This window comes from Balaenoptera musculus, chromosome 5 (assembly GCF_009873245.2).
Source record: "Balaenoptera musculus isolate JJ_BM4_2016_0621 chromosome 5, mBalMus1.pri.v3, whole genome shotgun sequence".
NCBI lineage: Eukaryota > Metazoa > Chordata > Mammalia > Artiodactyla > Balaenopteridae > Balaenoptera > Balaenoptera musculus.
The window spans coordinates 134,126,276-134,142,319 of NC_045789.1; positions in this window are offsets into that span (position 1 = coordinate 134,126,276).

The following is a 16,044-nucleotide window of genomic DNA, read 5'->3' on the forward strand; positions in this document are numbered from 1 at the left end:
ACTCCAGGAGAATTCTCACTGAGCAATTTGATGATGTTGACTTTTTAATGGACAATGGCTATTGTGTAAAGGACAAATCTCATTTGTCGTAATGTAGATAGGTGTATAAGTCATTAGGGTAGGTTTGGATATCCATTTTCTTCTATGATAAAGTTGTCTCACTTTCTTTGTTTATTCCCTTTACATAGCTGATAAATTTATTTTATATTTTATGTAATTGAATGAACTAATTGATGCTTGCTGTAATAAATCCATGAACAGATAAAGAAATAAATGTATTTACAAATAAATAAATACATAGATAAATAAGTAGATGGATAGATAAGTAGGTTAATGATGGAGAGACAAGACAATGTACAGTCCTTATTATGAACAATACAATGTGCTAAGTGCTTAGGATGCAGAGATAAAAGACTTTTTCTTTCTTGAAGAAAATTACAATTTGATGGGAAAGACATTAAAGTGAGGTACGTATAATGATAGATAGTATAAACATAAGTGGCAGTAAGGGCATTAAACCCATATAAGCGTGAGGGAGGAGAGATGGAAGTTGATAGTCAATGGAAACTTCTTGAAGCAGGGGAGTCTTGAAGAATTAATTAATGTGGAAATATTCCAGGTTTCTGGAGAGTCATATACAAAGGCAATACAATATGAGAAAATGGTCCATGTCTGGGAAAATTCAATAAAAGTTCAGTATGATGCAGGATCATGTGCAATTATTATAGGCCTTATATTTAATGCAAAATAAATGGGAATGCACTGCCTACAATGCAATGGTATATAATCGTCTAAAGCTTCTGATTCAGAAGGTAGGGCTTTGACATACTCATTTTTAGCCAACATCCCAGGTGATTCTAATGCAAATAATTAGATAAAACTTTTTGGAACACTGCTTGGTAATGAGAATCCTTTAAAAGTGTTGACCAGGCAGTAACAAGGGAAGATTTCCTGTGAAAATAATAAGCACTCTTGTAGTTGGGTGACAAAAATGGGGTAGAGCAAGTTGGTAATAGGCAATAAAACAAATTAAGAAGTTGTTGAGTAATCTAGGTGAGAAATGATGAAAGTCTTAAGACTTAAGGTACTACTGGGAGTGGACAAAAGGTGTGGGAAAAGATACAGAAGAATCAACTGGACAATACAAAAGCTATCACTCTTGTATACTAAATTCCTTGCATAATTTAAATAATTTAGTCCTCACATACCCATATTGAGCATATATTATCTCTTTTTATGGATACAGAAAATTTCAATGACAGTTTAAATAACTTGCCCAATGTTACATCGCAAGGAATAAGTCACACAGGATTCCAGCCTACACCGACTTCAGGGCTCATTATTGTCAGACCCTGGGATGTACTGCCTCTTTTGTGAATCGGAGAATGTGAACTCTACTTTGGAAAAGTTTGCCTGAAAAAGGAGAGAGAGAGGCTTATAACTAGAGTGAAATTTATAGTCTAGGGAGCTACTTCTGTGGTTGTTGCTGTGATTTTTAAGAGAGAGTCGATTAAGAGTGTTTATTTGCTGAGGGCAATATATTGGTAGAGATGGAGACAAGGAAGAGTGGGGAAATTTATAGGACACGGTCATGGAGAAGTGGGAGGGGATGGCATTTGAAACATAGTCAGGAAACAGGCTGTGAAGAATAAGACAGATGTGTTCTCTTCTGGGTCAGAAGAGCAAGATGTAAGTAAGGATGTATATAAAGGAACAAAATATCGAAATTGGGGGAAGGGACAGAATCATGGGGAAGGCAGCTGACTTTCCTGATAATCTCTGTTCTTGTGGCATAATCATGTTTGAAATGAGAGCTCTTAGCATCTAAGCTATGTAGGAAAAAGGATGAATTTCATACAAGGTTGGGAAGGGGATAAACATGGCAGTGAATATGTAGAGTCTTCATGATGTCAAAGAAAAGTTACATTAGATGTACCTGATGGAGAGCTGCAGAGAATGGTTAAGATGGAGACAGAAGTTCGAAGACGGGGCTATAGATTCAGGTGAATGAAGTTTTTCCTTGAGTTGAATCAACAAATATTTGAAGGCACAGAGAAAATCACCAGTGAAAGGAAGCCATTGAAAATAAATATTGTGGTAAATACAGAAACCTTTTTAATAGAAACTGATCATAGATAGCTTACTCTCTATATAATAAATCATTCTAAACTGAACTTTATATTAGGAATGACAAATCTGAAGCAGAAGTGCTATTCTCTGTTATAGCAAGTATTCCTTATCAATCTTAATGCTCATTAATTAAAAAAAAAAGAGGACAGCTTCACATCCCATTTTAACTCTAGGCAGCCACATTAGTTATTGCATTACCTTAAATCTATTTACAATACTTGATATATGGTAAATAGCTTACATTGACAATTTTATACTAACAGTGCTAATCATTTTGACTTCACTGGCTTCTGGTTTCTAAGCAGTGATATTAATATAAAATACTTTTACTGCTGAAAGTATTTTTGAGGTTCCTTGGGTACTATCCTGATTATGCTATCTCATAATTTAAATACGTATCACTTTATCAGCTATTTTGTCTAAATGCACATATCTATACCTGTCTTTATATATTCTTAATTGGTCTATTGGAGTATTTAAAAATATGTAGAGTTGAAAGGGATTAGTAGGGAAAATGAGAAAAAATCATGAGATTACTGAATATATATTTTAAAAAATGCTGAATTTTTAAAAGTGCCTTCACTTTATACGTTTCCTGTCATTTAGAATCTGAACTCTTATTTCCAGCTGCAGAAATGGAGCAATTTATTCTGTAAACACTGCTATTGTGAAAACATATTGTGCTCCATGCTCTCCATTAAGAGTCAACTAAGGCAGGAGGAATATATTTTGAGAGCAAGATAGAAAAAAAGCAATTCAGAGAAAAAAATCTGACTAGTTTTCTACAGATTCTTGTGTTGTCAATTTTATCTTTTTTTTGGTAGAGAAAACTTAATTAATTAAGCCTAGAAAATGATACATCCTAAGACTGCAAGAGAAAGAACGGTTTCCAATTTCTGATGAATGATTAAAATGCTCCTTTGTAGACTCTTCCCTCTCTCATATGGGCTCGCTAATTTTTCTCCTCCTAGGGAAATGTCTTGGTGAATACATCCCCTTTGATAAAAAGAAACAAATGATACAATATTTTAAAATCTCTCCATCCATAACCCATGATTGAAAATAGCAAATAAATCTAGATAAGGAAGAAGAGGGATACATTCATGCACACATGAGAAGCCCCACATTTTAATCAGGATTTAATCATTTTAAAAATTGTCAGTGTTCAACTGTGGACAAGTTAGACTTTTTAATGAAATAATCTCATATAAATTAGTTCCTTTAGCTTTTTCCTTTGACCCTAAGTTGTTCAAGCTGAGAGGAAATGGCAGAATTCCTCTTCTGTCATTGAACTCTATGAGAACATAGATGTTTGGTAGTTCACTCAGTTCCCAGACTTTTGATCTCAATATGTGAAAAACAGAGGATAGCAAGTCTGGAATTCCTAATAGAAATTAAGATAGCATTCTCAGAGATAAGGGCCTCTTTGGATGTATTTTTAAATAGTGTGTTAAAGACTAGTGCTTTAGAGTATAAACCAATGCTTTTGAGTATTCCTTGTGTGATATTTCTGCCACTTCTCCCATCATAATCATCCTTCACTACTTCATTCTCATTATCATATCAGACCGTACAAGGTTTTTCTTTTTCCTTTTTTTCAAAATAATATCATATATGTAATATATCCACATATCAGACTAATTGGTGACAAGTTCTACCTGTGCAATGTGACAGTATCACTCTTTGATGGAACTGTAGTATCTACTCAGGGTATAGTCATTTGCCAATGGGGCTATTACTCTGTGTCAGTGGTGATAAGACTAGTGCAAACATGGTCATTTACCTGCATTTGCTTCTTCATCACTGTGTAGACCAGGTATTCACTGGTCTATGGTGAAATTAGAAAAATAAGAACAATATGGGGCATTTAAAATTAAGTTACATGTATTCGTTGAAATTACTAAATATACTCTATGTATGTATACATATAAATATATATTCTCATATACTCTTATACAGTATATATGTTTTGTTACTTTTGGTGCAAAAATGCTCCTCTTTTAGGGTAAGAGTATATTGTAAGACAAAAGCTCAGTTTCGCTTCCCGTGTTCTCATTTGACAACCTCTCCCCACATACACATGCACACACACTCACAAAGCCAAGCACAATGGCGGTTCCCTCTTCCACCCTTGCCAATTTAAAAAATATTTTAACTAGTCCTTGAAAAGAAAATCTGAGCATTTTGCCATTATGATTAAGAAGGGCAACCAAGTCCAAGTTTTACCTAAAATTATTAAGCCATGTCTTACTAGGGTTCTCTTTGGTCAATTCTTTTATGAGGTCATTTAGAAATAGGTTGTGATTAAACAACAGTATATCAGCAGCTCTTGAGCATTTTAAAGTGTGGAAATCCAGAGCTTGAACTATCCAACAATGGTGATTATATCCAGGAAAATAAATATACAAGAAAACAAGGATCTTCAGGAAGTCCTTTACATGATCATGTGATAATGATTCACTTATGCTTTACGGCCATGCATGTAATTAGGCAAAAACAAAAATTCCCAGCATAGTCATTATTGAAACTTCTCATTCATGTTAAGTTCAAATATATGTTAAGCAAAATTGAGATTGGTGTATTATTCTGATCTCAGAAGCAAAAATAGGACATCACAATTTTTCACTCTTATATTTTATATTAAAATTTATATACTTCTTACTTGAGTTTTGATGGTTTGAGAAGTGTCCCAGGTCACCTGTTACTTCTTAACTCTACTCAGGTCATGTGATTAGATAATAGACTACCTTCTCTCTTCCATATTCCACATCCATGAATAATTGTCAACCTAAATGAGCCCTGGTTTTCCAATCTCATTAACAGAAATTATTGGTTCTGCATTTTCATATATATTTGAACCTGACTTCTGGTGACTTTCAGCCTGAGTTCTTATGGGCACCATTTTCAACATTCTCACAACAAAAGAATATTTTCAATTCTGCCTTTAATGTATGTAGCACTAGAGATCATCTTTTATTTTCTTTCAGTACTAGATAATACACATATTAGTTGAATTCAGTCTGTAGCATCCACTGCAACTTGCAGGAGGAAGGATCTCATTAAACATCCACCTAAGAAAATAAATCTTGCTGGTTCTTTATCTTGCTCTCATAGGAAATCACAAGTTAGCAGATATATATTACAAAGCAGTGCAATCATTCACATTGCTTTAAATTTCTCTTTATTTAACTAGATGATACCATATTGTCAAAGTGTTATTTGTTGAAGAACATTGGCTATTTTAAGAATTTATATAAGATCAATTTGAGTTATTTGAACTATCATATTTGGGTAAATTAAAGATGAGAGAGATTACTAGTGGTTTTTAATACATAGATACATACATGCATACAGGGGTCTGAGGCTCCCAGTGTGATTGGAAACGGGTGGGGATTAGCAGAGAAATCACTCTTTATTCAACAATGTCTATGTGGGTACTTAGGGTGGGAATATGGACAGCAGAGATTAGTTGATTTGTCTTGATCTTGTATGTTTCTGTGCTTACTGAGTTGGAAAGCTTCTTTGTGTGCTTGAGGGAGACCGAAGGAGATTATGGGGGGGGGGCTGATACACTTGAAGTTATTATTAATATATTCTTGTTAAATACAGAATCACTGAGCATTTTTATCCTCGCTTAATGACTGTGTTGTTAGCTTATTTATCTCTTGCAATGTCTGTTCCATACAGAAGAAGAAACGGGTTTACTTTGAATGATAACCTTTGCTCCATCAAAGCACAGTGATTACTTGGGCACATTTATATCACACTATATTTAAAAGTTTTGTCCTCTAGTTAAATGAGACTTTGAAACCTAACTGTCTTTTTAAATGATACGTTGGAATTTCCGGTCATGTATTTTCGTCCCGCATACTCCTCAGATAAAGGAAAAGCTTCTATTTTCACTATCTTGACAGAAGTATTTCCTTGGCTAACAGCTGTAATCCATGCATTCTTGTACAAACACCAGCTTATTAATTTAGAATCAGGTATTTCCGTAGATGGGATACTGAAATTAGAGTCTGAGCTGCATTTTACATTTGCATGTGAACTCTTTATTAAATTTCCACAGAAGTCCAGGCCCAGAAAAAACCTGGGGTTTTTAAGCAATTCTCACACCAAAAAATATTTTAAACAGAGATGTATTCAAAGTTTTTAAGTTGGTCTGTACCTTTTATGCCTAGTTTCTCAATCAAAGGCAAAAATACAGTCCCTTACTGTCAACTTCTGCCTCCAAAACTCCTTTACTTACAATGGTCTGTGCTCCCCAGTAAGCTCTGTTCCTTAGAAAACAAACTACATGAATTTCAGTCTTGCCTCAACAGAAACCTATCTCTATTCCTAAGATTTCTAGGTTCTTGTCAGCTACTTATTATTCTAGATCTTCATGTTTTCAGGCTAGAAGACAGCATTCATATTCCCCCAACCCAAGTGTATTCCTCGATTTTTACTTTTTCTCTCTCATTCAAATCAAACAAAACAGCAACAACATAAACACTGAAACTCCTTTGGCACAGGACTATTTATGTAGAGCCCTATTAGTCATCATTTTAAAAAATTTAAAACATGCTTGTTATTTAAAAAAATTATTTGCTACTAAAAGGCTGTAGTGAGAGAAAGCATATACACTGCACCCCTCAGTCCTACTCTGCCCAAATTAACCCATTTTAGATTTTATTTCTGTTAGTTGGCCATATCTTTGTTATATATATTTAGTGGTTTAGTGGTTTAAAATAAAAATCCAAAAGATACTTATTGAAATTTTTCTTAAGGCGGGGAGGGGTGGGGGGTCTGCTGACTGGGTGGGACTTGGCTGATCTTGGCTGAGCTCACTCATATATTTATGTTTAGTTGTCTAGGTCAGCTTGGGGCATGCTGGTCTAGTAGGGTCTCAGCTAGTATGGTTGACTCAACTACCCTTCACAGATTTCCCACATACACAAGTCTCTCACAGTTCTCCAGCAGACTAACCCTGTTCTCTTGACATGGTCTCAGGGCAATTTATAGAACCCAAAGGGAAGCTAATGTGCAAGCACTCTTTCAAATCCCTGCTTTCATCAAGTTTACTGTTATCCCACTGGTCAAAACAGGTCACATGACAAAGTGAAGACTCTTCTTGAGAGGATATCACCAAAGGGAATGGCTGCAGGGAAGCCATTGATTAGGTCCGTAGATGAAATCAAGCTGGCTTCCTCTTTGGAATATGAGAAGCCTTTCTCAACTAGGTCCCTAGTCAAAGATATTAAATTTTCTTAGTCACTGTGTATATGAAAAATCTATTCTGTCCTTACATAGTTTAAAAGTTTTGCTATCTTATGGAATTCTAGGTTGGAAGTCATATTTCAGTCATTAATATAAATTGTCCTTTCATTGTAATTTTATTGTCCTTTGGGGTATGATATTATTATTGAGAAGCTCAATGTCATTCTTTCTTATTCTTTTATTTGTGCTCTATTTTAATAATCTTTGGAAGATTTTAAAATATTTATTTATTGCTTATTCCTCTTCCTTTTATCCTAGACAAATTTGAAAGCTGTGCCATAACACTGATAATTCCATGTTTTTCCAAGCACCCCATGGGCTCTTTTATTATGTAGACTAATGCTCTTCAATTTTGGGGAAATTTCCTGTATTGTGTCTTTGATAATTTCCCTTCCTCTGTTTACTCTGGTCTCTCTTTCTGGAAGTTTCAATTACTTGGATGTTAGACTTCCTGAATTATTCATTTAAGTCTTTTATCTTATTTTGGACATATGTAATCTCTCTGGCAATTCCCATTAATTTATATGGCATATATGGACCTCCAGTTAATCCCTTTTGTCATAGGCTTGCTCCTCAGCATTACTCCCTCACAAGCCTAAATTCTAAGCCTAAATTCTATTTTGTGTTGTCAGAAGTTAAATTCCAATATTCTGGCCTTAGACTAGAAATTTTGTGACATGAATTCTGTGCGTCATTCAGAAGAGAAATCTCTTTCTTATACTAACTTCCAAATATTTCGCCATCACTTCTTCATTCACACTTTTGGCTGTAAAACAGTCTTTCATCTGCTATGTATTTTTCAAAATATCCTATATTCTGTTGTATTCTCTCCCAATATTATTGACCTTTAAGACTTTTTAAAAAATTCCTGTACAATCAGTTCAGTGGTGGCTAAGGAGTTAAATGAATGGGGCAATTTTGACATCTTGAAACCTAAGCCCATTAACAATGGACTTGTTTATAATATTCAAGTTATTGCTGTCTTGCCATTAATCCAGCTTCCTGTTGGGCATTGCTCTATGACTGTTCTACCTCTACTTTGGATCAGTATACCCCCGAATTAAGTCACCATCCTTCCTATGATACCTATAAAATCTCAAGACATATTCTGGTACCTGGGAGGAAAAAGGTTTTATGTAGCACCTAGAACAATAGCCACACACAAAGATGGGTAAGGTACTGACAGATACTTAGACTAACTCCAGAAAAGTAAACTAGCCACACAAATTCAAAATTTATAGTTTATATCTCTCTGTTTATTATTTTTCTATTTTTAAAGACATCTATAACAAAACAGGTCAGATTGAGCACCTAGAAAAAAGTAAGCAAATCTCAGAGACTGGGATGAGAAAAAGTCAATAGTATTCAACATAGGATAAAAAGTCATTTTTTAGAAGAATAAGAGGTAAGAAAAGACAGTATTATGGCACCGAGGTGCTGAAGTTGAGTTCAAGACTCTACATAGGATTTCTGATAATAAATACAAATTCTAGACAGACTAGGACAAGGGCAAAAAAAAAATAGAAGCCCGGACAAGGGTAGTGGTGACTAATGATTTTTAAAATGGGCATTTTGGGGGGGCATTATATACTTGGAGTAAATGGCATCAAACGAAACTCAAGAAGCAGAATGGGAGACTACCATTTATTCCTAAGACTGTGTTTCCTGAGTCTATGAGGGTGACAATGCTATCATTGACGATATTGGTAAAGATTAGAGAATGTGGCTACTTGCGAATACATCACAGTAAGGATTGGTCCAGGAGTAATGTAGTATGACCATACTGAGACTGAAGGGGCATTAATAGTTTCAGCCTTTAGTAGAAAGAAGAAGATGGTAACTAACAATTTCAGCGAAAGCTGTTTTTTCTTGTTATGTTCCATGAATTCTTAATTGCCCAATATGGTCCTTAAGCCTTGAAATTCTAGAGTCACTTTTAAACATTTCCTCTTCTTCTTTCCCAATTTAAAATCAGCTGATCAATCAATTCTTTGACTACAATATAACTTCTGTTTTTGTAAATTTAAGTTGTCATTATTTCAGTTAGATTATTCCAATCGTCCCTTAAATACGTTTCTTTTCCACACTGTTTCATTCAGCCCACCTGTAGGACCCCAGAATGGCATTTTTGAAGCATAATTCTGACCGTTAACTTTTCTGTTCCAAAACTTTTGAATGCATATTATGTGTAGAAATTCATATATTATTGTTGAGTATTATTTAAGTTTTTCCTTGTAATCTGATCTGAGCCTCCTGTCCTTCAAATACTATTTTCTAAGGCACTCATGATGTCTCATCGTTCTTTAATGCACACTGTACATTGTCAGTTCTGTTCTTGTGCACACACCACTGTCTCTAAAAAGCATATCTCTTCCATCTCTGCCCATGGGCATCTTATCCGAGCGCCCATCTCCTGATTCTCTAGGTCATAATTAATTTTTTCCCTTTCCCTGAATTCATTGCATTTGTTTTGTTCCTCTACATTAGATTTCATTATGATACCATGTTCAGTCCAACGTATTGATGCACCTCTGTATCTCCCCATAACTTTCTTAGGAACAAAAGCAGTCTCTTTTTTATCTTTATATTCATTTTATTTTCTTGTTCAATGTCTTGTGCATGGTTGTTGCTTAATAACTGTTAGATTGAATCTGATGAGCTCCTTCTTTGTGCTGTCCGACATTTACTAATTTTGGAATCCATGTGAAATTTACCATCTTTCAAGCCTTTATTTTTGTGATTCCCACAAAGAAAGCTTATGATGTATGTTGTGACCCTTAATGTTTATTAAGTTAGCTAGTATCCTAAAATTACGTGTTTTTATTTTGCTCTGCTCACTTATGTATTTGCAGTTTGTTACAAATTAGAAAATGGACTTGATTTAGGCATGCATATATTAACACTTAGACTGCATATGTGACAGGAAAATTATGTTAGCTTCATGCAGGGAGGTCATCTCAGTGCTAAGCATAGTCAAATACAGGTTAGTGTATTTGATAGGAAATATATAGCTCTCTTTTATGAAGACAATAAATAGCAAGTTAGACCAATTCATTTGTGTTCTAGAGTCAGTTCAATGTCAGGGTGCTGACAGATTCTTACTGCCAAAGAATACCTTATGCACAGAAACAATCCTCAGACCCAGTATTCCTTGAACACTCTGTAACTGAGTGTTTTCCTAGTAATATTAGATAATTTTAGAAAGTCAATTATAGCCTTATAAACACAGAATGTGAAACTGGAAAGTTCTCAAGGAAGTAAGTCTGAGGATGGTGACCTTCAATAGCACAGATAGTAAGTTAAAATAATCAAATGAAACCAGTCATTCTAGGAAGACACAAACAAGATAAAGGCTAGGGAAGTTTATAGAAACAATAATCCATGTGAAATACTAAATTTATAAAAACAAATAAAAATCCAAACGAGAAAAATCCCATCTTCCATGGGAATTCTCAAAAAATGATGAATACATTTATTTACAACACAATTAAACATTGCCTGGAGTAGAGGCGGAAGTGAAATTAACATCAGCAAGGTATAAAAGAAAGTGGACCCTTATTCACAGAAATCATCTTTCAGTATTTTTAAAAATTATTCTAAAACTTTGGTACTACTCTAATTTCAGACATGGAGAGAAAAAGGAGAGATTTATGTGCCTTTTACTGAGTCACTTTTACTCATGCTCAGCCTTGACATGATTCTTTTCTTTCAACTGCATTGGTGTATCTTGGGATGAATAAATAATTTGCAAATATATGAGTCAACAAAGAAAGAAATGCAGACTTGCAGACTGATACTGGAAATTACAGGGGTTATAAAATATCATATAATGTGTTGCCATTTAAGATGCAAGGAATACGGGAAGTTATAAGTAACCCACATAATTTTTTAAAGGACTGCTTTTAAAATATTCTTTGTGGGAGAATAACTGATAAAAGTCCAGCCATTTTTCATGTGAAATCATTCTTCTAATAAGCAACTTGCTAAAGTGAAAAATCAGAAATGGACCCGATGGCATCGTTTCATTCATTACTTCTGAATGAAATGTCATATCCTGTCTGCAGACTCATATGTGAGTGAAATGTTGAATAGCTTTTAGTGTACAGGTGTTACACCACAAAAATGTAAAAGTCTATGAAAATAATGCTTGTATTATGGAATGAAAAGAAACTGTACAGGTAGGAAATACATGATACTGCCAACTTGTGTGACCTTTACAATTTAGAAAGTATTTTCAAGTACATTATTCAATTTAATTCCTCTAAGGACTCTGTAATCTGGCCATACTTAGTCCTCTTTTACTGATAGAGATGCCTAACATTAAATGACTTGCCTAAAGTCTCACAGATTGTTAGATCTTTTGATTTTAAAGTCAAGTGGTAGAGAAATGATAAATCTAGGAAAAGGCAAAAAAAAAGTATGTGGAGTGAGTAGTATTTGCTATTTGCAAGAATGGTTTAGGGCTTACACTTATTAAGTGACTTTACTTGCTATACTTAACTTTAGATAGAAAGGAACAAGGTGTCAGAGAACAAAAAAGAAAAACCCTATCAAAAGAACCTCGTACTAATCCTCAGGTTAACAAAAACAATTTAATATTATTCCTGATTATAAATTAGTTATGTAACAGTCTGCAAGTAAAAGGGACCAACTTGAAATACTAGATCCTAACATCAACATTGGTGTACCATTTGTATACTAATATATTTATAACAGCTTTTAAATGGCTAAAACCTAACAAGTGATCTTTGAAGTGGAAGAGTCATTCAGAGGAAGTAGTATGCTGAAAATTGATTGGTTATACAGCACAAGGAAATACTCTCTGATCCACTAGTCACTCCATTTATTTCATTTCAGGGAAATACTTGTCAAAACACTTTCTCTGTGGGTAAAGATCACTAATAATTGTATATTTTCTAAATATGTAAATGAACTAAGCCTCTCAAATAATTCCTCTGCCTAGAATCAACTTTCTTTATCTGTCTCTCCGACTGAATTTTCTGCAGTTAGCTGCTACTTGCAAGAATAGTTTAGCTCTGAAAATGAAATCCACTAAATGTAATAATTTTTTGAGACTCTCTTCCATTAAAACGATTTCATTTATGTTAAGCCAGTTTTTTAAAAACATATTTGGTTTTGTTTCTACTTGTCTTTTCATGAGAAAAACTGATCTTTCAAATCTACTTAAAAACTTGGCCTACCAATATATATTTACCTATGCACGCCTGCATGCATGTGAAAAAGCAGGCATTTAAAATGATTTCATTTTCATTATCAATATGTCTAAAAATATGAATTTTTCAAAGAAGAGTACCCACCCACTGGGTTTTTTAAAGTCATGCTAATGAACACCTCGGAAAAATCCAGAAGTGTACATATTTTTTGACACAAAATGCTCCTATATTACAAAAATATTTTAACAGTGCAAAAATTCACTTTTTTTCTCAAAAATCTTTGAGCAAAGTAACATTCCCAGAAGATGAGCCATTTTATATTGTGGTTTAAAGGATCACTGCCTCATAGCTGAAAGACAGTGAAACTATTTTGTTACTTTTCAGCTATCATATTAAGATTCTTTGGTTTGGAGTAGAGCCACTATGTTCCAACCTAGAAGATTATTTTATCCAGAAAGGCTATTGCCAAAATATTTTTTATCCTTATTTAATGGAAGTGTTTTTATTTTCAACTAAATATATGTTCCTGTTAAAAGTGTTGAAAACAAGAAAAGTATAATGAAGAAAGCATACATCATGTGTATCTACTCATTTTAATTTTGGTGTCTGTTTACGTGCTTTCTCTGTCTCTTTTCCTTTTTCTTGCTGTCTTTCCCTCTCTCTTTCCTTTCTATATGTCTATTGCCTCATTCCTCTTTCTGTGTGTTTTGAAGAAAAATGAGATATTACACAGTTGTATAACCTGCTTTGTATAGTTAATGCTGAATCATGCATTTTTTCATGCTAATAAAAACAGATACACATCATTATTTTAAAGGGTAGCGTACTTTATTGCATGAATATTTATTTTTTCTGTGTATTTAACTAATCCTATCTTGAAGTACTCTTATTTTGTTTCTGTTTTTTCTTCAAATGATAGAGTAAAGAACATTGTACAGCTGTTAATTTTCTAACTGTAAACTTTAACAATATAAAACCTGGTAAAATGGTATGCATGTTTTTAGGCTTTTGATCTATTTTACCATATTGACATTTAGAAAGTGCATGTCATTATAAATAATGCTTTCTTATAGTAACTTTAATGTTTACCTTTGGTTCATAATTAGGTTGAGACTATTTTTCTATCTTTTTGCTTATTTGTATTCTAGATTTTATGAAACACTTGTTCATATCTTGAATTTATTTTTATTTTAACTGACTTATCATGGATTTTCTATATTAAAGGTGCTCACATTTCGAGGTCTTACTTGTTTCAAATTCTCCTTCTTGATATTGTCTGTTTTTAAATCTTGATTATGATATTTTAGCCATTTGCATTTAGTTCTGTATGCTCAAATTCCTTTTAATCTTTATATTTTCTAAAATTGCTATACTTTTGAAACTCATTCAGTGCAATCTAATAGATGGTTTTCTATGTTACCTTGAAGGCTGGTGGTGAGTTACTAAGGAATAGCAACTGTTGACAGCTGCTCTACTAATCTGACTAATCCCAGAGTGTTATACAGCCTGAAAATATTTTATTGATGGGGCCCAAGTAAATGATCTATTTACTTTTACTCTTATAGCACATGCATTTCCCACAACATCCCCTGAAATCAGTTACTATTATCATTCCTACCTTACATCTGGGGGAACTAGGACCTGAGAGGTGAAGACATTTTACTAAATTTACATGATAGAAATTGGGAGAGCTGAGCTTTGAACCCAATCTGTCCTATTTCAGAGTTCACACTCTTAAGCCCTTCACCATTACTGCTTCTTGAGTGAGTCTTGGCACTCTTTTTAATGAGCTTCCGGGTAGGTCCCCCGTATGACCATGTGGCCAAGATGCATCCCATTTGGAAGCTCAGACTGTTTATTTTAAGCTTCACTTGCACGAACCTCATTTATGACCTTTTCCTGCAGAGAATGATTGCATTTTAAAGCTGCCCTAAGTTCTAAGTTTCTAGCTTCTGTGATAGACTCACTTTAAGCCTGTTGTCTGTTCTTAGACCACAGGGAATTGCCGCAAGGAAATTTTCTTGGAGCTCCCTAGTGTAGGTACTCTAAATGCTGGCTTTAAATAGAATAGCATTCTTTGATACATTCAAACTATTTATGTACAAATGTTGCTTTCCCCCCAAACTTTAACTTTATTACACATTTTATTGTGCCTTTCAATGAAACAGGATTAATTAATTAATGATTGTGAGCAAGCCTTGGGTATGTTTATCATTGCTTTGCTTCTGCTTCTTTCAGATATGGCATTTTTACAGACTTCAAAGATGTCTCTGTGCTGATAACCCAGGAACATGTCACAAAACGTTATGGCTGGAATTCACTGATTTTCTTCATTGCTGGCTGCTTTAGAAAATTCTTTTTTAACAGCTTCAATATTCCCAAGGAATATAGACTATTTGGAAGATGTATTTAATTAAGGCATATACATAAAAGATGTTAAGATAACAAGAAAAGAGCCCCGAATATAAAGTCAGAGACTGAGGTAACATTTTAGTTTTCTCACTTCAAAACTCTGTGATTTCAAATGTTAAGCTTTCAAATCTTGGTTTCCTCAACTGTAAAATATAAATAATAAAATATGCCACTTATACATGGCATAGATGTTGAGATAATTGGAATGGAAATGAAGAAATGAAGTAATACGGTAAGTGAATATAATTCATTAATAGCACCCTGTAAAAATATGAGATTCTACATGTGATTTAATATAGAATCAGCAATAAAAATCATAGCAATACCAGACAATGTATATAGGTAATGACAAAGCATATACTCATAAGTGTAATGAATTATTTTTCATTTAAACTTGAAAAGAACAAATATACAATATTACTCTTATTATTGTAATTCTATATAGCCAATTTGGTGTAGATTATTAAATAAAGATAGAGTCAGTCTCTGTTTGATGAGCAAATATTTGCCATTATACAGCAAACCATTCTTAAATGTTTTTGTTTTGCAACTTCTTGTTAAAATTAGGTAAGTTAAAATGTGTATGTGTGTGTATGTTTGTGTGTGTTTTATATGTGTCACTGAAATGAGGTTTAAGTTGTAATTTATGTGTGTGTTAAATAATTTGTCTATTTGTTTCTTCTTCATTATGTGTTTTTAATGGATTTCATTGGTTTTGGAGGAAATAATATATTCTGAGTGAATTCCGTGATTTGGAATTAAGATTTATTTACAGAGATCATTGTGTTTCATAAAAAAATGTTTCTAAAGTGGTTGCTAATCATTCTCAGAGACAAAAAGACTTGTCCTTTTAATACCAGGAATGGCTTGCCATGTTTTGCTCTGAATGCAACACCTGGGGAACATCATCTGAGGGTGACTTTGGTTATGGTGCTTTTTAAGACTGCCTTTAATTGCTTTTGCATTGAGCTGTATTCATGAGTGTGCATTCATCAAAGAATGAAGAGCAATGTGACATTTTCAAGTTTTACTAAGTCAACTAACATCCGTTGCCATAGTACTCAGAAAT